At 37.9% G+C, this 27,331-nt stretch overlaps 1 long non-coding RNA gene across 4 annotated transcripts; it reads right to left on the reverse strand.

Annotated features, from left to right (window-relative positions):
* LOC135295057 (uncharacterized) lies at positions 1–25,307 on the reverse strand. 4 transcript variants are annotated; one of them, XR_010357108.1, is made up of 8 exons: positions 25,203–25,307; positions 24,809–24,879; positions 24,050–24,198; positions 14,910–15,180; positions 14,458–14,555; positions 13,310–13,371; positions 1,240–1,339; positions 1–522 (listed from the first exon to the last, which is right to left on the reverse strand). It is a non-coding gene; the product is annotated as an uncharacterized LOC135295057 (long non-coding RNA). The 4 variants fall into 4 exon arrangements; XR_010357106.1 differs by lacking the exons at positions 1–522; positions 1,240–1,339 and having other exon boundaries at positions 12,074–13,371; XR_010357109.1 differs by lacking the exons at positions 1–522; positions 1,240–1,339; positions 24,050–24,198 and having other exon boundaries at positions 12,074–13,371.
* Between the last annotated feature and the right edge of the window lie 2,024 nt (positions 25,308–27,331).

Consider the following 27,331-nt stretch of genomic DNA (forward strand, 5'->3'; position numbering starts at 1 on the left):
AAGTAGATTTGTGAGAAAGACTTAATACAGAACTGTTTGTTCCTGTGCTATTATTCAATCCAATCTAGTGCTCCTTTTACATATCACTGAATGTTTTCTGGAAATCATGAGTTCTCATCCAATATCTTGTTTAAAGCTCACACTGCGGGGACCTGGTTCTCTGCAAAAATCACACCAATTGCAAGCTGAACACCACAAGAGGAGGATCTTTATAATAAACCAAACACTACAAAGTTAAAACCTTCACCACATTATACGTAGATTTTTATTTTACTGTAGAATTTGAGCTGTTAGGCACTTGGAAAACATTGCTTAGAAAAAAATTTTATCAGAATTATTCTGAAAAAGAGCTCTCACTGGAAAAAAATTAAACTCCAGGAAAAACTTGATCAGAGAAAAGGGGAAGCAGAAATGAGGGAAGAGAAATGGAATAGCAAAGTGGGATTGTTTCTGTCAGTGCTCCTCCATCTTCCTTTTTCACTTCACAGTGGTTCTCTCCAGCACTCATTCCTGCATGAGAAGCTATAACAGAAATAACCAAATTTTAGCAAATCTGGAGAAAACTAGTGTCATAGATAAATAGTTTATCCTGGAAGAATTAGCAGATGTACTTTTAATGGTGAAACATGGGCACTCAGGGAGAATTCCCGGCTACAGCAAAAAGGACTGGAATTTCAGCCACTCCCCACAATTCAAAGCCATCAGGAAGCAGCCTGGTAACTCTGAGGAAGCAGCTCCAGTCTGCCGACACCCTTTTTTTGGTGAAATAGACACCTGTATCTCTATCTCATTGGCACCAGTGAATATTAATCAACCCAGCAAAGATAATATCCAAAAAATCTCTACTTCATTCTATCCTCTGCCCCTCCTGTCCTGTCCTCCCAGGTGGTGTGCAGATGTGTCTGACCCTGTGCTTCTCTGCAGGGCTCTGGGGACACAGCTGAGGGATGTCCCCCAGCCCCAAGCACGTGAGATGCTCCTCATGGGAGTGACTCCTCTGGCCTTTGAGCTGGCAGGAGGTTTGAGCCCATCCTGAACGTGTCAGTCCTTAATACCAAATCCTGCATCTGCACTTGTGCAGACTTGGCCATGGAGAGGTCAAATCTTCCTCAGGCTGCTGCTTCAAACACTCCTTTAATGGGCAGCTTGTGACAGCAAGGACAACTGTGTGCAGACAATCTGAGACTGCACAGCTCTGCTGAATGAATGCCATCCTGAGTCAATACCTCCACTGTTTACCTTGAGAAGATGAAAATCAGATTAAACTCCTGAGGTTTTTTTGGCAGGTGGAACAATCTTCCCCACAAGGAATGGGCACGGTGAGTTTGAATCTGTATTCCTGAAATACAACAAAGGTACTCAATTAATTTGGAGAAGTCACTATCAATTTCTAAACTTCCATTGAGATACCATAAATAATGCTTTGCAAGCTTATTAATTTAATAGCTCTGATATTCATTCTGTTTCATCATGTGTTTGCCAGGCTTTTATTCATTTTGATTTGTTTTTTCCTCCTCAAATGTTATTTTAAATAGCTCTCATGAAATAGCTGCATAATAAGTGTACCCTTTTGTTCTTCTTCAAGGAAGCTCAGCAAAAGCATAACAAATAATAAAGCTGATAAAAGGGTACATGAAATGAATACCAAAATTCAGGGTTTTTTTCTGATGCAAGCACCATTTAACTTCAAGCTAAGACATCTCTCATCTTTGAGAAGCTGTTGGGCAATGTTGGCCAGAGCCAAGCAGTGGAATTCTGGTTTTACCCTCCTCATTTTACCCTCCTGACTGTAAGTGTGCAATATAATAATGTGTTATTTGGCCATCCAGCTCAGAGAGGTAAGAGGACCCTTTCATGGCTTTCAGCTTTGTTGGGTGAGCAAGAATTAAAATGAGTTGTTAACAAGAAAACAGAATACATAATGATCATGGCAGAATCTAAAATAAATTATGACATTTATGCTCACACACTTATATTTTGGTGAGTGAATGTGACTGAACAAGGCAATTATCTCTAATTAGGAGGGGCTAGGGTCATTCCATTAATTATGTCCATCACAGCTAGTTAACAATATTGATTAACAAGATAAGAAGCAGAATAAGCCATTCATCCCTGAATGGGGTTGTTATAGATTTTCTAGTGAATTCCTACAATGTATTTCAAAAGGAAAATTGCAGAATTGGAGGTGCCATAATTCCAACAAAGCCTGATTTCAAACAGGCTCTTCTGAAAAACATTCCTGAAACAATCTGCTTTTGTTAATATGGAATAATTATGGAGCTAAATAAACATACGAGAGCATTCCATAAGTGTGCCTGACACACACAGGGAAAACACCTCTTTGATCCTTGAAGCAGAAAAACTTTTAGGCCCAAACTTTGCAGGGCTGAAGACAAAGACAAATTAAAATCTGATTGACTGCAAGTGATTAAGAAGAATGCAGATCTGCCACAAGAAGTCTTGGACTAACTTGGAAGTGGTTGCCTAAGAATGGCTCAGTGCAATCCCTGGTTTAACTCAAAAACTGTCAGTGGAATCAAATTATGGAATATTTTGTCTGTGAGATGTTATGCAAAAGAAATACAGACATGTATATTCACACTCACAGACACACTTGCTCCTCCTTCACATTTTGCAATAAAATTCTCAATCTGTAAATGTCCTACTATTTCCAAAATAAAAATCAGGTTTCTCCTGCTTTTTTTTTCCTTTTCCTATTTTTTTTTGTTTGTTTTATGTGCATGTGTGCTTTGGGGATTTTTTTTTTTTCCTTCTGCATCCTGTCACAACACAGTGATTGATCCCCAAGTTTGGTGGCAGGCAACCAAGTGGGCATCAAACATCCGTGGTGCTTCTGAGGCGCCGGTGCCAAACTGCAAATTGGAAACGCTCTCCTGGTTGCTCCACCAACAAAAGAGATCCTTGATGTGCAATTCCACCCCTCATCCCTCTCAGGCAGCTGAGAGGAGACAGGAGCAGCAGCAGAGCATGTGCCTGATTGTTGGCATGTCAGACAGACATTATTAAAAACAGTGGGGGCAAGAAGAAAGATGAGAGGAAGGCTTTTGCTGCTTTGTTCTCATGCCTGAAAGCTTATTTGGGAAGAAAGGAGTTCCTGGATGCACTGACATAGATATAAGGGCTTGATGCAATGAAGGCATCCAAACTTTCTCTGTGTATTTTGGATAATGACATTTTCAGATATTTTCCATTTTATATTAAAAGAACACATACGCTAAAGTAATCTGATTTAGAAACCTTTGTTCCTATATCTTAATATTATATATGTTTTCATATCTCCAGCCAAGCAACTATCCTAGAATTAACACAAAAGCAAACTTATTTTGACCCTGTGTATATAATAAAAGCTCTTGGTCATGTCCAAGATCTTCTCATACTCACCGCTTCAGAAAAAGGAATGCAAAGAATAATACTTTTTAGAACATAAAGCAATCACCAATTGTTAACAATAATATTTAAATTGGTCTCTAAATGAAACCATTTAAGAAGCATTTAGCTACAGTGATCAGAGCAAAATTAAAGCTATGGTTGGGCGGATAATAACTGCTATCTTCATTCAGCAAGGAATTAAACCCTCTCACACCACCTGCTCCAGACCAGAGATATTATAGAGCAAATACTGAGGGGGGAAAAAGCCCCTTTCTACTGGAAATACACAACTTTTTTTCCTTTTTTTTTTCCCCCATAATGTTTGTTTTGGTAGGCAGATTATTTAGGAAAGTTTAACACTAGAAAAATGCGTTTTACATGTAAATGTAAAATAACAAGTCATGTGACTGAGAAAGATATGCAAAGCATTTTGCATGGACTGTCAGAACTTTGATAAAGAATTCAGAACTGACTTTTTTCAAACCTTGATACTGTGGTGTTCCAGGAAACGCTGCAAGTCAAAGTCTGTCAGTGAGCCCAGCATTCTTATTCCTTACTTATAAATGGAAAATTCTCTCCCAAAAAAAAAACCAAAACAGTAAAATACCGACTATCATCAACATCTTAGGCAGTTGTCAGCACTTCACCAGTGAAATGGCATTTCTTTAACATCAGTACTTTTGATGATGATGCAGATAAAGTTTCCAAATGACCTGAGAAGGTTCCAGAAGAGGTACTCCCTAGAGATGCTGCATGATAAAGACAACTGAACAAATGAAAGTATGACTAAACTGAACTACAAACCTCAGGATGTGGATATTTTGAGAATCAGCTGTACTGGAATAAAATGTTTCATGTTTCTATATGAAACAAATTGGCTTTACAATTAAAACGTAAAAGGCAGAAACAGGGATGATTTCAAGATTATAAGAAGTTTAAAAGACACTACCCCAGATCTCCTTTAGGGCAATGATGATGGTATCAAAAGGCTGTAGGTGAAACTGGTTCATACTAAAAAGCAGTTTCACCATGCAGAACTGTGATCAGGGAAATGACAACTTCTCTGGTGGCTCCTTGTGAGCATCAGATGAGAACTGAAGTTTCTGGGTGCAGATGACAGAGGGGAAGCTTTGCCAGAATGCTGGGAACTTCTGGAATAATTCTAGGAGTTAATGGTGAAACTTGATTAAACTATGCTGTTGTTTATAGATCCTAATGCTTTCAACATTACAAAGCACAAAGCAAAACCTATTTCTCTCATTAAGCACAGAATACACAATTTCTAACCACTTTTCTTGAATGCCACAAGATATAAACTACACTGTAACCACATTGTTCTTAAATTTGCAGTAAATACCCCCTTCTTTGAATTTCCTGGGGCTGAATACTCCAGTGTGTCTTCTGTGGTTAAAATCTGTACTGTGTTCTCCTTTTTATTCACTTATTTCTTTCCCTTTGCAGCCTTTGAATCTTTCTCCCCTAAACCTCTACATTCTTACAGCTACCAAGTCCTTCACGTTTCTGTCAACAGAAAGAAGTTTTCAAAAGGGCCAAGTATAATTCCATCAAGCTTTTTTTATTGTTATCACTATATTTATTAAAGGGCAACAGACTTTGTAAGAGACTTTTTTTAAAAAACATTATATTCCAGCTCTATGGCATAAGTATTTCTATTTCAGCTTGCATTGCAGCTGTCCTGCAAAAAGTCAGTAGAATTTCATCCTTGAGATCTGTTCAACAAGGACCATGAGTTGTGGCTCAGCATCCAAAACAACATTTGTGCCTTCAGTTTGATTTGCAGATATTACAGAGCCCACTAACTGGAAAGTCTGGAAGCTTTGTAAGACCAATACACTTAAATCAGGAAAAGCACAACCCTAAGCTCCAATGAGGAATGAGAAGCAAAACAAAAAAGGACAGATTAAATAAATTCTGTACCGTGTCAGCCCCACTCCCTGTCTCATGATACTTCTTCACAGCTTAAGTAACAAGCATCTGCTTATCTGCAGTTGCCAGGCTCTTTAGTTTCCAGTTATCAGGTCCTCTGCTTCTTCTGCCTCTCCTTCGTGCTCCTGCAGTGTCCCTGCCGTGCTTCTTTGCAGCTGTGGCATTTCCCAGACAGCACAGGCAGGTAGCAAACCCCCAGCTGCACTTCTTCTTCTGATCTGCTGCTCCCTACAGCAGCAATTCTGAGCAGCTCTAACCTCCACATAATCAGGCAGAGTTGTCATATTTATCCTGACTTGCTGACAAACTGCCTGGCCATTTAATTCCCTGCCCCATCTGATTGCAATAAAAATCTTTGTTAGGTGAAGGAGTTGCTTGCCTTAAGCAACGACAGAGCTTGGCACTCCCAGTTCACTGTTACTGCAATGCCCACCTCCTTAGCAGGGTGTGAGGTGAAAATGTGCATACATGGAGAAAGAGCCAGCACAGTGAGGTGACAGAGCTGCACAGCTCACCTTCCACAGATCCCAGACTTTCTCAGGAAGCCCAGCTGCACAAAGCCATCAGGGCTCCCAGCTTCTCCCAAGCTCCAGGAAAAGCAGGAGCTGCTTGCCAAGCCCTGCAGAGGTTGCCCAGCTTTAAAGGATGTGACTGTGAGCAGCCAGGTGATGGAGGCTGATTCACACTCTAAAATATGAACCTGGGGTGCTGTGCCAGGCCTCTTCCAAGGCAACACCTGGTTTGGGGTCTCCTCTTTCCTCTACCTCTCCCCCAAGGGAAAAAAGGAATTCTCATATTCTGAAATATGGTCATAAAGTTGGGCATCTTCTGTCTGGATGCAGATGCAATGATAACAGGGATATGTTACTTTGTGTTCAGTGAAGTCAGGATTCACTCTTGAAATTGGAACCTTGGCCCCACAACTGTCTTTAGAGCATCTGAGGCAATTCCCATCAGCTGCAGCTCGAGTTATCACAATTTTATACTGGGATACAGACATTGTGAGACACAGCAGCCAGGTGTAGGAGATGATCCATATGGCTTGTCCTCCTAAGCCTTTTCAAGGAGATGAAATCTCAGATGCACCAAGAGTCCCTAAGGGAGCTGAGGTTTGTTTCATCCCTGCTCATCAGCAACACGACAGAACATGGTGTTCCACTGCAGGGAACTGCGAGGACTTTTTAAAAATAGGTGGGTCAGGAACGAAATTAAGACAAAAAGCATAAGCATAAGCTCCAAAATGCCCCCAAGGCTTGTGCCTTGTCCCTTGCCAAGCACCTGCCACCAGGACTGAAAAGGCCTGAGTGACAATGACCCTCGTTTGCCTTTCTGCACTTCAGGATAGATCAGACAGAGCAGCCAAATAAAGTCCTGATCCAACAGGGGCATTTAGTCACTCAAATGCACATTTTCCCTGACCCCAAGGTGATTATACTCCTTCCACCATGGCTCAAAATTACATTAGCAGCTGCCAAGAGAGAAATTAGAAAGCACATATGCTTAGGAGATCTATAGATAATTATGTCACACATTTTACATGTTGCACCTAGAGTCTGCCAGAGAGCCACCACACTTGTTATTAGCTCTGACTTCTTCACACCATGCAGAGCAGGAACAGTTAAGAAATTTTCTTGTCCTAAAATGTTCTTAACCCAAATAACCAAATGTTCTTAACCCGAATAATACCAACAAGGAAGACTGCGGAGGATCAAAATGACAGTTCTGAGACAGAGAAATCAAACACTTTTTAAGTGGCACAACTCCACTTTTTTTTTTTTTAAGCAAATATGAAAAATCTCATGTCTGCTTTGTGCAACTGCAAGTTTTGTTCCTCACTGAACCACAGTGATACCTTCCAAAAGTTCTACATTCTCCTTAGCGAATTTTCGAATTTTCATAAATAAAAAGAGAAGCTTACTACACCTCTCTCTGGGTTTTTTTCACATCTGGAACTACAAACATGAGTTTCCAGACTTTTTCCCAGCAATAATTTTTTTTTTTTTAAATATAAATTTACTTCAAGAATTTAAACTTGAAAAAACACACAAAAATCCCCACTTGGAATTCTTGAGGAAAGTATGATAGACAGTGAATTTTGATAATCTGTGTGGTTCAGTCAGAAAAGCACCAGCCATGCGACATGCAAACCCTGTCTGCAGTGGTGCTATTTGCTCTGTGAATCCAAATGAGCCCATTTGCAAAGGTTATCACAATATTATTTAATTACTATTTCTGATACCGCAGAAACCCTATCACACACCAGTCATATAGTTTGGAATAATGATGATCTAACTCTGGTGAAGGGTTCACAGGGCAGCAATTTTAAGTCACCCAGGGCTGGTCAAGAACTGATTCCAGATTTACAATTTGTGCTCACGTGACACTTTGGTCAGAAGAACTGATGAGCTGTGAATTCCCACAGTAACAATGCTTTCTGTTCTGTAATAATCAATTTAAAAGTAACTTTTAATTACACAATAAGGGCTTGGGTGAAGGTCTGCAAAGCCTCAGGCAGATCCAGGTAACTGTAAGCCCTGCCACAGGTGGTAGGGATTTGGCAGGTGTGATTTAAAATAAACTTGTATAACAATATAATAATTGTGTACATAAATGAATGCTCACTAGAACAATGAAGTTCAAGAGACACTTGCTCAGAGAGCCAGAGAAGGAAAAAAAGGGGAAAGAAAAATTAAATAATGGTCACAGGAAGAGGAGTTAGACTGTGACTAATAGAGTGAATAATCCAAAATGATTATCAGACAAAGATTTCAAAACTTCTTCCTGAGCAGGCAGTACCACCAATACCCCTAAATTATAAGTTTGAATCTCTGCCTGTCTTTTGTCTTTTGTCACTCCTGTTGCCTGCAGTGAATCAGGTGTGGGCAGTTCCTGCTGCCCTGAGTGGAATTACTCTTTGATGAGATTTCTTATCCACAGACTGAATTTAAGAAGCTTGCATTTAAAATAAATCCAACAATAGGCATGTAATTCCTCATGGGACATTACAGAGTATGATTTTTTCAAACCACTGGGTATATCCAAATCTGCTCTAAGAGGGGAGGGAGAAAAAGGGCAGCAATGTTCCCATTGCTTCATTATTCCTGCAAGAAATAATCTTTCCCAGCACTGATTCCATCCCCTGTGCCAGATTTAACAGGGGAGGCAGAACACAGTAAGTTTCTTTTAGAGCTGGTTCAAGCAGCCAAAATCAACAACATAAACAAACCAAACATGTAAAGTAGGTAAGAGAATGAAAATCAGCCTAATTCTTCTTGCAGAGATAAAATCTTTTTGTTTGTGTGAGAACAAAACTTGTTTTGTCATTTGTTTTTCATTAGTACTAAAACAACATGAAATTTCAAATTACCATTACACACAGTTACAGCCAATCTGGGACTCTTTAGTCTGGATGATGCCTTAACTTCAGAAATAAGAAATAATTAGGTTTTGCAAAGAGGAAGGTTCCATACCTACTGAAAGCAACATCTTTGTTATTAAATTCACTTTTCTCCCCATCTGCTTTTGTGAAAAACTAATAATTTCATGATCTGGGCATAATAGACATTGTGATAGGATTTTCTCCTGTCTGAAAAACTTGAAGTCTTGGCAAATATTGACACTCATCACCATCTTGCATGCTTTTACTGGAAAGGAGGACAGTAAACAGTTTATTTCACTATGACGGGGGGAAAAAAAATCAATTCGAAAACTGGATAAGATCTGAACTTGAAAACAAAAAGATGTGACAGGGAAACAGCTCTATACGATTAGGAAAAATCCCTTAATTTCTGATAATGAATAATATGGGTTTTTTGGGGTTTTTTTTTTTTCTTCTTTCTAAAGGAATCAAAGGGAAACTTATTTTAGGGAGCTTATCTTGAACTTCAATGGAGTTCCAGAAGTTCAGCCTTCTTGTGTGTTTACTCCACCAAGGAAATGTTTTCCACTTAAGCAGCACATTCATCTAATTAAATTAAATTAATCCATTCTATATCCCTAAGGTAGAAAGCAGCCACATTTTCATTTATTTATGTGTTATTTTCCCTAGATTCTGTAACTAGTGGCAAAAAAAAAGAATTGCCGTGGAATTAATTTTGAAGATGCATCTGATTTATATTACTCCTTGCAGCAAAACTATTCCCTTTCCATGGTTAAAGTGGCTTCCCTGATACCTCCCATCTGCAAGGGAAAGTGACTACAATTTTTTCCTCTTTGAGGGAAAATGTTTCCAGCAATCTCTCACTTTCATATAATAGGGTTATATAAAAAAAAAAAGAATTGGAACTGTCATGAATACTTCCCTTTAGAGGACTCTCACCAAGTTCTGGACATGTTTCCCTGACTAAGAGCTCATAATGTGCTATAAATAAATTAATACTGGTGAGGATTTTCTGTTCCTTCTAGAAAAGAGACAAAATATGTGCTGAATTACACTCTGAAACTGAGTTAACATTGTGCCAATTATAATTGCTACTGTTCTGATGTGGATACATGTGGTTTATTAGGATGTCTTGCTGCTTTTCTCCATATCATTTAGATAATGCTCCTATCTCCTCAGTTTCCTCTCTTGTCACACATTGCCTGTAGAAAAGTGTGAAGCCAATCCAGGTTTCAGATCACCCTCAGACATAAGATCATAACCAAAAAAAAAAAAAAAAAAACCCCAAAAAATACAGTGTTAAAACTGTAGATCTGCTCTTTTTAAGATTTCTAGCCAAGAGCACTCTTTGAACAAAAAGGAGAAAACCTCTCTTTGTGCATTGCTGTTTGTGGGTCTCCGAGAAAGCAGGACCACTCTTAGGTTTCAACTGATTCAAAATTAACTGTGTAAAATAACAGAGCTCGAATTCTCTGCTACATCAACCCCACCTTTAAATTCAAATACAATTGATTTGATCCTCCTAAAATCATCACCACTTTTGGTGCTGCAATTTATTACCCTTGGGCTGAAGCCATACAATGGAGACCTTTGTTGGAAAGAACTTGCTGCATGGGTAAAAAGTTACCTTTTGCTCAGGGTAAAACAGATCAGTGAAACCTGAATTGGACCAATGGCTCTGGACATGGATTGGAAACTCAAAGACTGTCAGGCTCTATGTAAAATTTTTGCAGAATGAAGAAAAATTTGCCATTAACTCACAAGTGTTTTCACTTTGGGTATATCATGTATCTTCCTTCTCAGCTATAAACAACGGGGTTGCAGCCACATTATAATTCATGCGCAAAATATTTGCATTTTTCCATAAATGTGTTTCGAATTTCATCCCCTGCACTTCAGTCTGGAGGGTATCTGTATTCTCTAGATCTCATTAGAAATTGAAAATATGCACATTTTCATTTTTATCCAGCCAAGCTGTTTGTCCATACCAATATTAATGCTCAGATGTGCTGGAGTGATTTGTCAATTTGCATCAAACCCAATATTTGTAGTTCATTTGTTTTTTGAAGGAATAGGATTGGGGTTTTGCCAAATGCTTCTTGAAAGATATTTTTTGTAAATTGCCAATATTATTTTTCAAGCCCCTAAATGGTTCCACAGTAGTCCTTATCTGATGAACAAGTGAAAATACTTCTTACATGTAATTAAATATTACATACTTCCAGTACTTTCCATGGAAAAAACCCAACTTTAGTGGTTCAGTCACATCTTTACTTCCAGCCAACTTTCCTCTCAACATGAACACTGATCACAGTTCACTTCAAACACTCTGAAACAGGAACCAACAGCAAAAACATACGTTCAGATCCCACTGGAGTTAACAACAGTTTACAGCACTGTGAAAGTTAAGAAAGCCTTCAGTCTGAGACAAAGAATGCTTGATTTTTCTGGCATTTCAAAATGTGGCTTTTGATGTCGAAGATTTGATTACTGACAGCGATGCTTTTGCATCTGTAAGTTAAAAAAACAGCCTTGCTTTTAGAGAAATAACAGAAAACCAATATCATTCTGTTTGCTGAATTTGTCTAGTGTAGTTATTAGTCACTGCTAAAAAGCAGCTATTGCACTGTAAACTGACAGCTACAACACAGAAATGGAATTGAATTTTTGTCCAGTAGGTGCTGTATACTTTTATGAAATTTTTGAAAAATTATGGTTTGTTTTTTCTCTGATGCAGACAAATAGAATCTATTCAATCATTTCCTGATTCACAGCTGCACCTCACAGACATTACCTCGTGTCACTGCTGAGCTGGGAGACCATTGGCAAAAACTTTCACTTATCAACTCCCTTGTTCAGGTGCCAAAGACAGAAGCAAATTAAATTCCTTTAATTTCACTGGAGCATAACTCCAGTGCCTGCTAGAAAGAGCCACAGCAGCAGTTTAAGAGGTGCGAACATTAAACAAAGATGCCAAATCCATTTTGTTCTGTTGACAAGAAATAAATTAGAAATGAGAGTCCAGAGGTGTGAACTGGTACAGTTTGTGCTTCAGTAACATTTTTTCTGTTAGATGCTGTATGTTAATAGTAAATATTTTACAGTTTTCATCAAAATCTCTCTACAAATCCCTTCAACTATAAAAACCAAAGGAATGGGAATTTATACAGTTAAAAACCAAAGTTTTTAACGTGGGTTCAGCCTTTTTTACTCCGTTTACTCAGCCATAAAAACCCAAGAGGATCAGGTGATTGTTCTTTCACAAGAATTTGCAGGATCAGGACTTTTTTGATAAACAAAGCTTATTCAAAGCTCTTTCTTAGATACATTTGCAACATCATAATTACACTACAAGAGTAGAAGAGGATCCTGATTTGCTTTATTGATTTTAAAAAGTGGCTGTAAGTGAACATGGATATCCTTAATTCATGCCATAAGTGCTTTCATTTACCTTATGTGTTCTTTTACTCTCAAAAAACAAATGCATTTTACCCAATTAAAGTAAAAAAGGGCATCCAAACTATTCAGTGGTGAGCAGACTCCCTCCTTCACTAAACTGCACAAAAGACAAGACAGGAAGTTTGTTTTTCTTCCCTTCAGTTTTTACACTTACAAGTCTATCTCTGAAGACAGAAGTTTAGTTAAATAAAAACTGAGACTTTTCCACTTAACAAGTAGACTCAGAAATGTGGCTTTAAATGGGTGTGTGGGGGGTGAATTACCACTAAATGTGTATCCCAGGAGTGGCAGCAGGTGTAATTCTTGTGTCTTTCTAAATGTCTTTGGAGGCAGAATAGCAGAAATGACTGAATTTTGGCATTTCTAGAAAGCTGCCCTCACCCTGCACAGATAAATTTGTTCCCAGAAGCACCACAAGCTTCAGCACCTTTCAGTGATGAAGTTTCATCACCTTCTGCTGAAGAATATTTCCAAAACAGAGGAAGAGGAAGGCAAAGAGCATATCAGTTTAAGTTCTTAGTCCCAAATCTAGACTAGGGAAGGCTTTCACACTCATTGATGGGGTTTAACAAAGAATAATTTCAGTTTGCAAACTCTTTCCAGCGGTTTATGAACATGTTTATGAATAGTTGACTTTGAGCACTGTCCAGGATGATGTCCAGCTCAAACACAGTGGGATGTGGTTGGTGAGGGTGCTCACTGCTCACCACCACAGACCATCCTAGCCTGATGCAAGGACAGACTCACTGCCACAAGCACTTCTGTGCTGTGTCTCTTCTCCTGGAGCAGTCTTCAATATAATATTGCTCTTTACAGAAGAAGAGAGTTTGAAGACAATACCCAAACACCACTCCCCTGGTATGCAAAGGCTTCTTTACATTGGGTAAAGCAACCTTGAAATGACCCAAATTCATAATTACACCATTTCAAGAGTGTTGTACATTGCCAGAGCTCACCAGTATAAAAGTGGGGTCTAGTGAAGCCCCCAGAATCCTTCAGTATTATGGCTTTGCATTTCATGTTCTTTCAATTTTTGAAATACAGCACGTGTTATTATAGCTAGTTATATCTGCATATTACAAGCAATTACTGGGCAAAGTGCTTTTCTTTGTCAAAGTCACTGGCAAAACTTACATTATCTCCAGAGCAAACAAGCTGAGATCAGATCTCTGTGTGCACTGTGAAAGTGAAACGTGCTGCAAAAAAAGGGAGATGGAAACTGCATTAATTTCAAACACGTGCTGCTAAAAAAGAGAAGCACAGCTCCAAGGCTCGTACTAATATAATGAAACCTGACTTCCCTTCAAAGAACATATAGAAAACTTTTCATTTCAACTCTCAGCATAAATATTTGGTAAAAAACTCAACTGAGGGCTTATTGTCATGTTACTGAAACATGCAGTTTTTCACTCTCTATGGTTTATGTATTTAAGGTATAAATTATAACTTTCAGGGGTATATTTGAATCATAAAAAGCAAAGATGACTTTATAGCCATTTCATTGGTTTGAAAACAGTGCTTCACTCAGGTTTATAGCCCATTAAGACAGTGTGTTTTTCCTTGTATGATCCCCTCCTGTGCAGTACTAATTTAATTTCAACACTATGGCTTGAACACCACACATACAATTAGTTTCTATCAGGAATGAAATCTCTTTCACTCAAGGTCAAATTATAAAAGTTACCTAGCAGGATGAACTGATCATTTCAGATCAAGTAAAATGAGTCAAAGCTCTATTTTCAGATTTTTTTCCTAATTCACTTGAGCCAATCTAAACATTTTATAACTTTAAAAAAACCCTTTATTTTTGCTGTTAGTGTTATTCCTCCACATATACAGAAATTCATTTTTAGCCAAATAACAGCAGCTATCTACATAGATAATTAGAAAATATAATGAAGCACTGGTTTAGAACTTCACCAATGAGCTCACAGCTCAGGAAAATGAAACAGTAGTGATAAAACTAGTGTAACATAAAGCACTCTAAGAGACTATTGAAGGGGTTTGGGAATTTGTTTAAATGTCCACAGAGCAAAAGTTCAGGCAAGTCCATACCTGTGGTGACAAGAGACCTCTCTGGTTCCATTTGTCACTCAATTAGAGGAGGGAGCTTTCTATGAAATATTCTCATTTCTTTATTTAGAAATCATAGACCTCATAAATCACCCCTGTGGCTCTAGAAAACAGTTGATTGTGTTTACATCACCCTACAGTGTTTAAATCTTCCTCACTGAACTGTGTGTCATCTCTGCCTTCAATATTTGTCATACATCAGAGCTTACCTATGGCTTGGCAAGATGCAAGGCAGGATCACTCTGTTTTCCTCCTGATACTTGTAATTAAGTCTTAAAGATGACTCTTTGACCTGGATGCTGTCTTCCTGAAGAAGAAGAGTCCATTAATATGACAGAAATTATGCTGGGTAAATCCACTGCTTCAACAGATTTGAAGATAGAAGTCAAATCTTTACAAAGCCAACAGGTGCAGTTCAGAAAATCAGGCAGGTTTGTTCTGGTCTTTAACAAACACAGCAGATTCAGAGGCAAATAAGAGCCAAGACAAAGCTGAGACAGATACAAGCTGGGACTTTACTGAGTAAAGTTAGTTAGTTAGCACCTGTGAAGTAGAGGACATTATAGGGGTGTATAAAGAAGAAGGAAAGAAGAGCAAGGGGGAAAAAACCCAGTTGTATCAAATATCTGTCTCTGCAGAACTCACTTAGAAAGGCACCCACCTAGCCCTGGATGTGTTTCTGCTTTAAAGGAAAGCTATGTAAGCAAAGGAAAAGTCTCTCCAAACCCAGGAAATAAGAGATATTATCCAACACCCATCCTTAGAAAACATGCTCCTCCTAGGGGTAAAAGAAAGAGCATGTTGTGCTGAATAAAACAAGTTTGAATCATTTCCAGTGGATAGGAGTGAAAAGAGCATTTTTCAGTCCATTCCTCAAGTTCCCAGCAGCTTTGACTGAAGGAGACCCAGCAGAGTCTGCTACTGAAGGACATCTGAAAAAAAAAAGATGATGCATGAATATAACTGAGCTCACTGAGACAGAGGCTTTCCTGCACCTCTGGTTATTTTTAAGACAATACAGTAATTCTGACTGTTGTTATTTAACTCAGAATATCATCATTTATATCAAACAGTACCTTTGTCACAGAGAAAAAAAATCTAAACAATCTTTCATTTCTGTCACAGCAAAGTCAGCTCTGTCCATGCCTTGTTATCCATATTTTGAAAACCATATCAGTTGCCTAAATAAACAAGATAAAGCTGATGCACTAAATCTCCAAGCAATGAAGGCCCCGATTAGATGTGTTTTAAAGACACATTTGCCATAATTGGAACTGAAGATCTATTTTGGGGTAAATTTTTAGTTCTGCAGCCAAAGAAATGTTATGTTCAAGTTTAAACATGCAAATAAAAGCAGCTTGGGATTAGGCAGCATGGAATGCAGACACTTGTCAGTGAATCACTAAGTGAAGAAAATGCTTAGCACCTCTGGGTATAAAAATTCAATTTTTGTCCCAATTACTCATGTGATGGTGCTCTTTCTTATGCTACCTCACGTCAGAGGTGTAGAGCTGTGGTTTCATGGATTTGGGAAAAAGACTGATGAACAACTTTAAGCCAGCAGAAGAATCCCCTCCTGCTTGTTCTTTCCTGCTGGGCTGACAGTTACCTCCTCAGCAAACTGAATCAGCAAATGCATCTGCTCTTTTGCAATATTTGATTTTTTTTTTCTTTTTAAAAGGAGGAACGGAAAGCAAAGAAACAGTAAACACTATCAATTAAAAATTGCTCCCAGAAAAAGATGTTTAGCCTCATTTCAGGATGAGAATTCCCAGTTTTACAAATTAGTATTTAAATTCTGATAGTTTCTTTTTTCAAGAATCCTTTTCATTTACTGTTTCCAAACTACTGCTAATTTGACTCCTAGCTTTTTGTAAGGAAAAATCACCAGCAACTTCAAGGTATAGAAAGATTTGGAAAAACACTGAATGAGACAATCAATACCAGCTATGTTCCAAGATTATTTTCACTTCTTATTTAATCTTTGGTTTCTTCTAGCAGCCACAAACGAATGCATGACCACAGGATAACCTATAGAATCATAGAATCTGATGACTTTTGAAGTTTAGTTTAGTTTTAGCAGATAACACTTCCCAGGCTTCCCCATTGGCCCAAGCACTGAAAAATAAATATTAAAAATTCTTGCTCCTCTGTGATACAGACCATACATGAATCACATGAGGGCATTAGAGTGATCTGTAAAATCCCAAACTGTGCTGTATTTTGTGTCATTAGCTGGTTACCATTTTACATTCTAAAGTATTTAAGTCTCTATTCCTTTCCAGCATATTTCCTTCCAACATTGAAAAGGCAGTGGATGAGTCTCATGTCACCTTAAATTGTGAAGGAAATATAGCAATATATAGAAATATTTAGCAATATATACAAATACACACATTACCCACTAGAATACACATCTGCAATAGCAAAATGTAATTTTCCATGAAGTGCAAAGTTGCAGGTCCCATTCTCCTTTTAGTTAATGCACAGTTATGATGCTTTTCTACCAAACATAACTAATGAAAATGTGGTTTGATAAATATGCTTTAGATGTATGTGGTTTTTTCGTACATTTGCTTCCTTTAGCACATGGCTGGGTTCAGCTCCCTGAAAGCTGTTGTGAATTTACCCAGACAGTCAACAAAAATGATAAAATGTGACTTATCTGATTAACCACAAGCACACACAGCGGTTTGAATTGAGAATATTCATGATCAATCAACCCAGTCAATTGTGTCTGGGAAAAGTTGTTAATAAAAGATATTTGAAGAGATGAACTCCAGGAAATTGTGATCTGTTTGTGCTTATTCCAGAAGCAGAAGAGAGGGACTGGAATCACTCAATATACAACTCTCAGCAGATTATTCTCTCTGCTCCACTGAACACCCGTAAGCACAGTCAACTATTAAATTAGCACTGCTAAGCTCTGCTATTTGTGTTGGCTATTTTTATACACAGCAGGCAATAATCATTACTTAATGAGAGCCTAGACTTTAACACCAGGTGTGATTTTGTCATCAGGGGATCTATTTTTCTACTTTTCAGAGTTTGCATCCACACCAGTTTCCATCCCCAGCAGCAGCACCACCTCTTTCTCTCCTGAGGGCTGTGTGGTGCATGCTGATTCCAGGCTCAGCGTGGTGCACGGTGCTTGATTTGCACTGATTGTCAGAAATTGTCACACACAGACTCCTGCAAGGGTGTGCAGTGAAAATGTGATCTTTGTTACGTCCCTTGCATCAGAGACCACCTCTAATTTTCTGTTATACTTCATCCATATCCTTTGCAGAGAAAGGCAGATCTCTGTTTGAAGTGTTGGTTTCCCAAAAGTCTACCTGGAGTAATGAAAGAAATGTATTCACTGTATTTACTGTCAAAACACCATGCAAAGGAAGGAAATTTTTTCCCCTGTACTAATGAAAAATGCTCAGCATATAAAAAGCTTGATTACATGCTATAAAGGGCTGACTTTCTGCTTTGCTATTCAGCTATTTAAACAGAGAGAACGCTGCAAAATCTGAAGAACTAAAACTAAGAAAGAAAAAACCACAACTTCTGCACACTTTTGTAGAGAAACCCCAGTTTGGAGAGGGTTGCAGATGAATACAAACTCCTACTACAGGCATTTTTGGGGAAAAAGACAAATAAACAAACAAAGCTACACATGATTCTCTCTGACAGATTTCATTTTCAGCTTAATGAACTTAAGTGCAACCAGATGAAGCAAAAACATGCATTCCTTTTTCCCAAAAAACATGAGAAGATCCAGTTCCTTTCATGTGAGACTTTCAGTCCAACCTGAAACAAACACAGGGCTGGGCTCTAAGTATTCACTTCTAGAAAATCCTATTAACAAATACAAATATGAAGCAACCTGGGAATATCACTCCAGTGATAGATTACCACTTTCAAACTGGTCTAGAGTAGCAATTCTGTAAAAATGACACCAGCTTTAACTGTACAAAGTACATTTAAAAAAAAAAATACTCCACTCACTAAGCAGTTGGGGATGTGAGTATTCCCTCACATTTAAATAATTTCTTTTCTTTTTGCAAGCACCAAGGGATAACTTGGATTGTGAACAGGCAACTCCAGAAATACTGACTATGGAATCCCAAAATACACTTATGACTTGAATGTTTGCTATGAAAAAACCCCAAATATAGTTCAAAATTGCAGCTTCTGTACTTTTTCCACCTCTGGCTGAGGATGGCTTGACTACCACAAGGTAGAGCATTTTCATTTTTATATGTCCTGTGATACCCCCAAACTTTACAGAAATGCTAAAGAAAGCAGAATTAATATTTTCTATCCTCCACAGACATGGAGGGTTTTTTAAATTGTTGTTTATTTTGGTGTTTGTTACTGTTAATAGCGTCAATAACTCAGTAATTTTCCTGGCCTCTTACAATTGTCTTGAGAGCTTAGAAATGTAAGAAAACTTACAAATACTTTGATGGTGATTATTTTCTCCAGATTTTAGCAAGACTGGTACCAAATATTACTGTGGTTCACTTAGTAGTGTTTGCGAGATGTGATGGCACAGAAGCCCCAAGTTAGGAATTTGAATTTTTAGTGATAATTTGGTCTCTTTCTGCTTTGTGTATCATCCTAATCCTATGGAAATTAGGTGGTTTCTGTTCTAGTAAACATCAGAGTCCACACCTGGACATGAATTTTTCCAAGTTAACAAAAGTAAAGCAAGACAAAGTACACACAACAGGAAACCTCAGCTTTATCAATTTGCTTCAACAACTCTGCTTTACTCTCAACTTTGCTCCACCTTTTTACTGCACACATCTCACAGGAATGATGTGAAATCAGCATCCATGTAGCTCTTAAAACCTGCAGTTGACTATTTAGAAATATTAACCACCATTTAAATGAACACTCTTGTTCTGAAATGAAATCCCACAGCATTCAGAAACAGCAAGTCAAGTGCTTGACTTGTGCAAGCCAAGAGAGAAAAGCAATCATATGATTGAAAAATATCTGCTTTATGATATTATAGCTTCCACATTCCTATTCCATCCCTCACAACCCCATTTTTGAAGTCTTAAAGGAATTGCTGTAGAGGCACTCATGCTGCATTTATTTTGCACCAGGTGTGGAGAAAACTGACACATTTTGCTTTTTCCCAGCAGCATCAATCACTAAAACCTTAGTGCTGCACTCTCAGCACGTGCTCACCCACCCAGATAACTGAGAAAGAGAGAAGTGATCCAGCAGTGCTGCAATATGGAACATAGCCTGCTGTACTCAGCTCCTTCAGGTCTGCTGTCCAGATGAAAAGTACAAGCAAAATCTCATTTGTTAAGGAAATGGGCATATTGCTCTTCTATATATTGACATCTACTCTGTGCAGCTGTGTATGAAAAGAATCCTTTCTGAAAAATAGCAGTTTAGTGCATACAGGATTACTCTATACCAAAATTTCCCCTAGTCATCCAAATTGTATCTGTGGTTTATTGACAGTGCCTTTTGCTGCTGTGGATAAATCACCCGGTGAAGAGATGGGGTTGTGTTGAAATAATGCAGCTCTTCAGCAACCTAATATGGATCTGCATGTCTGTAAAATTGAACAGGATAAAGAAATTATCAGTTTTAACTGTCTGTGTTCTCTCAGTTCTGCACAAAGAAATGGCTGATGAGGAGCAGCTCATAACATGGCTTCAGCTCAATTTATGGGCAAACTTTTTTCTTCTTTTTTCTGTCCAGAAAGATGTTGGAACCACCTCACTTGTTTTTGAGGCTCAGCTAGACAAAGCCACAGCTGAGCTAATTCTGCCCATTGGTGACAGTCCTGCACTGAGCATATGGTTGGACCTCCACAGGTCCCTTCCAGCCAATGTTTCTGTGATTTTCCATTATGGAACCAGACTCATACGTGAACTGAAAGCTAATACCACATTTCTTATGCTCTTTTCTAGAGCAGCATGATTTTCCTTTCTAAATACTCTTGCCCATACTAAAATTTCTCTGAAATAATAATCACATCACTTATTTCTGAAGAAAAGTTATTTATTGAGCTGCCATGAGTTGCAGCATTACAAAATTAAAATAATATAAATTTAAGGAATTTTCTCTTTTTAAAAGACAACCTCATCAGGGAAGACTAGCAGAAGTGAATGCAGAAAACCCAGACTGGTCTGACCTTTAGAATCTCAGAGTGGTTAAGGTGTTGCAGTTGCATTGATTTCCTGTGTCTCCCATACTGTATTTCCCCTACACTGGCAAACAGGACACTGGGCTGATTCTTGAGAGCCTCCATTTGCCTGTTAAATTTATTGGCTTTGTCTGCCTCAGCTTCTGTCAGTAATGCTCTACAAGAATATTTCCACAATATCTTCTCCATGTGGAAGAGGAAATACAGCAATTATACATACCCAAACAATTACCTGCTCTGCAATTACTCCATTCTAGTTTTAATGCTTTAACTATGGAAACTGGGGAAACTAGTGCCCAAAATATTAAGGAAAATATCTTGATTTGTGGCTGATAACTGCTGACTTGGCCATGCTGTCACACCTCTTCTGTCAGTATTTCTCCTCCTTGCAGGGGAGAACCAGTTCTGATTTTCTTCTTCCTTGGGTTTCCTCATGGTTTATTGTCCTTCCATCTTTGTAGGACCACAAGTCTGCTATATCTTTTTCACTTATTGCATTTTAATTATTTTACTAATTTTCAGTGCTATTTTCTTCATAAGCATCCTCATTTTCCTGCCAGTTTGAAACTAAATGTCTGTGTGTCTTACCTGCTCAGTGCAGAGTATCATTTTTACAGCACTAAAGATTATATTTGAAAACAGTTAAGCATGAGTTTTTCTCAATGTGTCAGAATTTAATTTCTTGAACTACTCCTTGCATTAACATTCCCAGCAATTTAAACCACCTAACTTGGTATCCTTTGTGCCATTGGAAATATCTAATACATTACCAAGAGCTACCAAAAATGAAGACATTTTCTATAACAAACAAAGTGAAAGCAATGGAGTTAAATAATTAAATGCTCTACTTCATTAAGTTCTTGATAGAATTAATTTTAGAACTTGAAAATTTGTTATTTCCACGTGATACAACGGGGAAGCAATAGAACTTATAAGTGTGTTATGCATATGATTACAACAATGGTATTCAGCTGCCTAAATATATGAATTTAAAGCTGTTTTGGATCCTCCCAAGGTGTTCAACATGTATATTGGGACAGCACACACTGGTTAAGGGCTCCACACTTCCAGAGCAGCACCTGAATGCTGCTAAAGAAATGTTAGATCAGTGTGGTTTGATAGCTGAATCACCCTCTAAAATCTACTTGTTTTTAGAAGTGTGCATGTGTGTGTGCATATATATACGTATATATAAAATCAATAATGCTACAAATTTGAAACAATACAATATTCTACAAATATAGTTAAGACTCAACATTTTCTACATTTTAGCCTAGCTTATGGTAGAAAACATTCTCAATATTCCTTCATGGAACTGAAATCCAAATTTGGCTCTCCCTGTCACTATATTTATATTATTTTACTGCCTAAGATTAATGGAGCATAGACTGGAGGCTGAGATTCCCGTCTCTGTCATCTCTTTTTAAATCACTCTCCTTCCAAAATGCTTAAAATTTTTGTGCTGGAACCTTCACTCATTTGACATCATAATACATAAAGATTTATGTTAATGAAAAACTCCATTACATATTCATGGAGCTGTAGTGTGAGAGCTGCACCAAAACTTTAGAGGCTTTTAAAAGAGTACACGAATTTCTGTGATTTCTGTGTCCACAGCATGTGACTTTCCTTACTGGCAACATTAGGATTTTTTTAAAGAAATTATGGTAAGCTGTCATTACTTACTGACATTTGTGGTTTTATTCAACCATCTTAACTCAGTCTGACTGCTAAAAAAGTTGCAGACAGGAATTGATTTTAAACTTGGCTTTAAAGCTGGATGCAGACCCATAGCATAACAGTATTAGTACAACTCCTGCAGTCATGGTGGTTCCTAATAGAATTTAATTAATTAGATATAAAGACTAAAAATATTGAAATATTACAGATCCCCAAATAATGCTCAGCTAGTGCTAATTATTTAAACTTTAGGCCTTTGGTTTCTCGTTGAGCCAAGTCATGACTTTGGATGGCATAAAAACCAAAGCAGCAGCATTAGAGTCACTCAAGGATAAAAAAGTAGGAGACCAGAATCAGATCATTTATCTGGGAATGTTAAAAAGAAATTTCCAGCTCAAGAATTTCAGTTTGAGAAGTCTTCCAACTGCTCCCATTAACAAACAATTAATTACTAGAGCCAGCAATAAGGCAAAAACTCTGAATTCACATTTTACAGAGGAACAACTTACTATAGGCATTGCATAAAAGACACCCTGCCTCTATAACGCAAAATTTTATTCAAGCTCATGCAAAACTCATCTGAAGGACAAAGGTGTTGAAGAACTAGATTTTATTTTAGATAAATTTGCTGTTGTTTTTAGGATGAATTCCAGTAGGTGTGCAAGAACTAATGGTTACTTATTGCAAAGAATATATTACATATAAATTTTCTTCATTAACTCTTTCCAAGATAGCAAAAAATGATGCAACGATTCTAGCCTGTGTGTTCACTAACAGATAAATTGTATTAAAAGTGAAAATTTCATTGTTATTTTTGATTCTTCATGTTTTAGATTAAAGGGGATTCAAAGGTTGTTAAATCTTCTGTATTCATTAGGTTTTCACTAAGTGGAAAATTCTCACTGGCATTGCACTAATGAAGTACCCTTAAAGTCAGCTGGTATAAATTGTGAATGTGGCACATAATGACTTGACTCAAGTACATCAAGAGTTTTAAATGCAGGGAAAATTCCATAAGAGCCTTTTCTATGTTTTTAATCAATTTAGTCCAAACCTTTCTTTTCCCCCCTTCAATTGCCAACTTGCAGCTTAATTAAAAAAGATCGAATTTTTGAAAATTTTTCCACAAATAGGGATTTCATACAAGCAAGACAAGTCTTGTGGTCTTCCTTTTTTCTTAGTAAAACTTATATTCACATTGACTTCCATCAAATAAAACTGCCAAAACACCAGCTCTGTATTTGCTTCCTTTTGAGCACGTGAGCTCACAAACAGTAGCTTTCTTTACTAGACACCCCCTCTATTTATCAAATCTGTGTAGACTGATTTACTTCTAAAGCAATTAATAAAACTGGACGAAGTAAGGATAGAGATCTGTAAGTAATGTCACCCACAGAAAAAAACCCAAACCTGCAGTCGTGGAAAAAGACGAACAAAAAACCAGCTCAGAAACCTAATATGTACTTGAAGTATAATGTGATGTTTGTCAGCACACATTTTTTACAGAGATGTTTATGACTGAATGCTGACGTGTTGCCTAAAAGCAGCAGCAAAATGATGAAGACAATGAAGAAAAGTAGATGCAGCCATTAGTTTTTATCCTATTTATGCCAGGAAAACTTGTATTTCCCGTGCAAAATGAGACCCAGGCTATGTCTACACCAGAGTCAGCAGAATGACTGCAGCAAAGGTGCCCTTACATGGATAAATTGAAAATATTGAGCTCAGGTATTGGCAAGAGAAGAGGAAATAAAACAAATCATCACCACAAAAAATGCACAGATAATTATCCTGAGTTCTGCGTGGAACCTCCTTGCTGATATCTGGACTGACTGGATTGATGCAGAACTTCAGTGTTTGCCATGTCCCATCAAAACCAGCAGGGCTACTTTAAATTAGAAGCCTGACCTGAACTAGAAATAGCTTTTCATTGCTAAATATTAAAATATTCTGACCAGGTGGCTTGGATTTAAATGCTGCAGCTCACTGCAAGGAAGTCAGCTCAGCTGGAGGGCAGAGTCCAAGCACCAGGGCCTGAGGTTATCAGAGCCAAAGCAGGTAAAAAAGGATATTCTGGGCTCATCCCATATGCAATTCCTTCTTCCTAGAACGGCAGAGGACAGAAAAACCGCATTGGAGCTGCACATGTGTCCCAGCAAACAGATGAGAAGGAGATACAAGAGTGTTTACACAGGCTCTCAATTAAATACTCGTGTGTGAAGGTTGGGGCTCCTCACAATAAATGGTCTTCTGATGTTTTCAAACCTGAATTTAAATATTTTATCCAATAGGAAAAAAAAGAAAACAAACAGCACAGCTTTACAGCAAAAGTCTGTTTATCAATTTAAAGATAGACTCCATTTTCACTCACTCAAGTGAATTTCAGCCACAGTTTTGTATCATACAGCTCGTAGATTACTTAAGCCTGAAATATTTTATAGACCTGTACTTGTCCTCTAAGCAGATGATTCTGGAATGCAAATACAAAATTTGGGATTTGGTGATGAAAAATCTCACCTATTTTTCTGGGAATACTTCACCTCAAGGGAAAACTTCTCTATCTTTCTTTTGCTAAAATTCCTCCCAAATAAAAATAAAATTTAAAAAAAATCAAAAGGAGTCTTTTTGAGAAGGGTGGTAACTTCTGCTGGCCTATTTCAGATTAATGTTTTCACCTGGCATGAGACTAATATTCTTCATGAAGAAAGACTTACCTGACATTCATAACGAGAACTTTCAAGTGGCCAGGAACTAAAATCCCACCACAACATGACTGGGATACAGGCTGGAAAGAAAAAGTGCCCCTGTTTACATAAACAGGCTTGAACCACCAGCAGGTTTTTTCAATTAATACTGTCACTTTGCCAAACACTCATGAAATTTGGCAGAAAACATTGATTCACCAATCCCATGTGAAATCTGTCCCTGGAAAACACAATGCATAATAACAGTTGTGGCAGAAAAAATGCTGAAGCACACAAGGGTCTACAGGAATTTTCAACAGTGATCAGTGATAGCCAGAAGAAAAGAAAGCAGAGGGAATAGAAACTGTTAAGAATATTAAGCTCAAAATAAGATTAACTTGGAGATCTGGTAAATTTAGAGTACCTTACAGCAGAAAGAGCATGCAGAAACACTCCACACTGAACTGGTATTTCTGCTTTATCAAACTGAAACATCATCCTGCTTGTCCATCTCAGGTGCCTTCAGTTTTAAAGTAAACAGCCAATTACCAACCTCCTCACACACCCACCCCAAAAAAGCAATTACCAAATGAAGTGTTTAGCAAATGACTGCCTTCAACCAACATTTTGACAAGGAAAAGCAGTGCCAGAAGCATGAAAGGCCCAGACAAGTGTAGGATGACTGCAGTACATGAAACACCCCTATTATGTTCTGATAGCCAGAACATTTTGCTCAAATAATGTTGAGAAAACAGAATTTAGCAAGTGACATCCAGCAAATACATAATCAGAGAATGCTTAAGTGGCCTGGGATTTGGAAGGCGGTTCCTTCAGGAATAAGTCAACTGTTTATGCAGTAGAGTTAAAAATATGTTAAGAAGAGGGTGTAGAATGACTTGCTAGATGTCTTCAATAATATTTCAGCAGGTACCACACAAATAGTTTTGTTAGTATTGGCAAAACTAAATAAACCCTGAGGAGAAGTATGATTGGAAAAAGCAAACCTTGTGGTGTAAAATAAACATGCACGTCAAAATCAAGTACCAAGCTCACTCAGATTCCTGACAGAAGTCTAGGGCAATGAATTGGCAACCTCACTGTTTATACTGCTCTAACTCCTCTGTGACTTTAAAGGAAATTTCTTTTTTAGCTAATGCTGAGACCTTGAGGCAGGAAATTCTCCATCTTACTGATGTTCAGCTGTAGAAATGTGGCAGCTCATCCACTGTTTATCTCACCCCATCCTATATTCCAGCATCAAGGTGATAAAGGATAATTCACCAAAGCAAGAGTTTGTGGTTGATTTGGAATATTAAAGCACAAATAGGGGAAAAGACTTTGAGCACAGAGTTCAGAATTCTAATTTAAAATTTTCCTAGAGACATTAACAAAAATTATCTCTCAGTGAGGTGAAGCTGTGGGTTTATATGTCAGCCTGCAGAAGCTAATCCACACCAAACCAGCAGGGACGACTGTGGCGAGGAGGAAATAACACATTCTTCCTATCAGCCTTAACAAAATCTTACAATTTTTGAGCCTTGTCCTGATCCAGGTTTTCAAAAATCGCCTTCTGAGATGTTTGCTTCATGTGATTCAGATACTAATTACAGACTTTTAAGGCTTTTGAGATGCTGGACCCTTAAAAATGAGTTCAAATTCTAGGGATTTTACAGTATTTTCTGAAATTCCTGATTGAAGAGATGTATTAGATACAGAAATAAAATAGAAAATTGTGAAAGGTGAAGACTGTGTGAAGAGCAGAGTGTTTCCACTGCCTTCAGTAGAACTAGATTTAGAGAAAGCAGAGAAAGGGGGGGAAGAAATCCCCAAATCAGGCAAGCTGCCTTCTCATCTGCTGGGCAGGCAGGCAAAGCCCAGTGTGACAAATTTCATCCTTCCTAACACAGTTATTATGTTGGGTAGGTGACTCACTGTCCCTTCTAAATCATACCAGCAATGCCAGTAGGAATTATTGACTAAACCACATTTGCTGAGACTTACTTGGATGTCAATAGTATTGAAAGGAAATGAAAGAAAGATCTCCTTGTAGCCCTTTATGGTTGTGAGGGAGTTTTCTGATTTAAAATTACATATGGCTGTGGTAGGGTTTGCATCCAGGATGTGGTTTAGAAGTGTCTGGAAATCTAAATTAAAAAGGCAGCCTAAGAGCATCCAGCAAAAATTGGGCACATTAAAAGTACTACAAGTTCAACAGAATGAATTTTTCCTCGTTAGTGTTATTGACTTCTCCTACCAATAAAATCTGCCTGCCTTGCATGAATATGATTTACATTCACAAAGTTCTGATTAGATGTGTATCTCGTGTTCTCCACTAAGTTACAATTTCTCTAAAATATTTCATGGCTGCTGTGAAGAGATTCATCGTGGATATTGGACAACAGTGGAAATTGCTGCATAAAGATTACATTAATCGTGAAATCATCAGGCATTAATTCCATCAGCTGCTCAAGAGGCCAATATTTCTCCTTTGTGATTAGGGAAGGACAGTGAAGGTTGCCAGGCTTATCAGAAAGTCAAAAAACAAACTGGGGC

This window comes from Passer domesticus, chromosome 2, assembly GCF_036417665.1.
Source record: "Passer domesticus isolate bPasDom1 chromosome 2, bPasDom1.hap1, whole genome shotgun sequence".
Taxonomy (NCBI): domain Eukaryota; kingdom Metazoa; phylum Chordata; class Aves; order Passeriformes; family Passeridae; genus Passer; species Passer domesticus.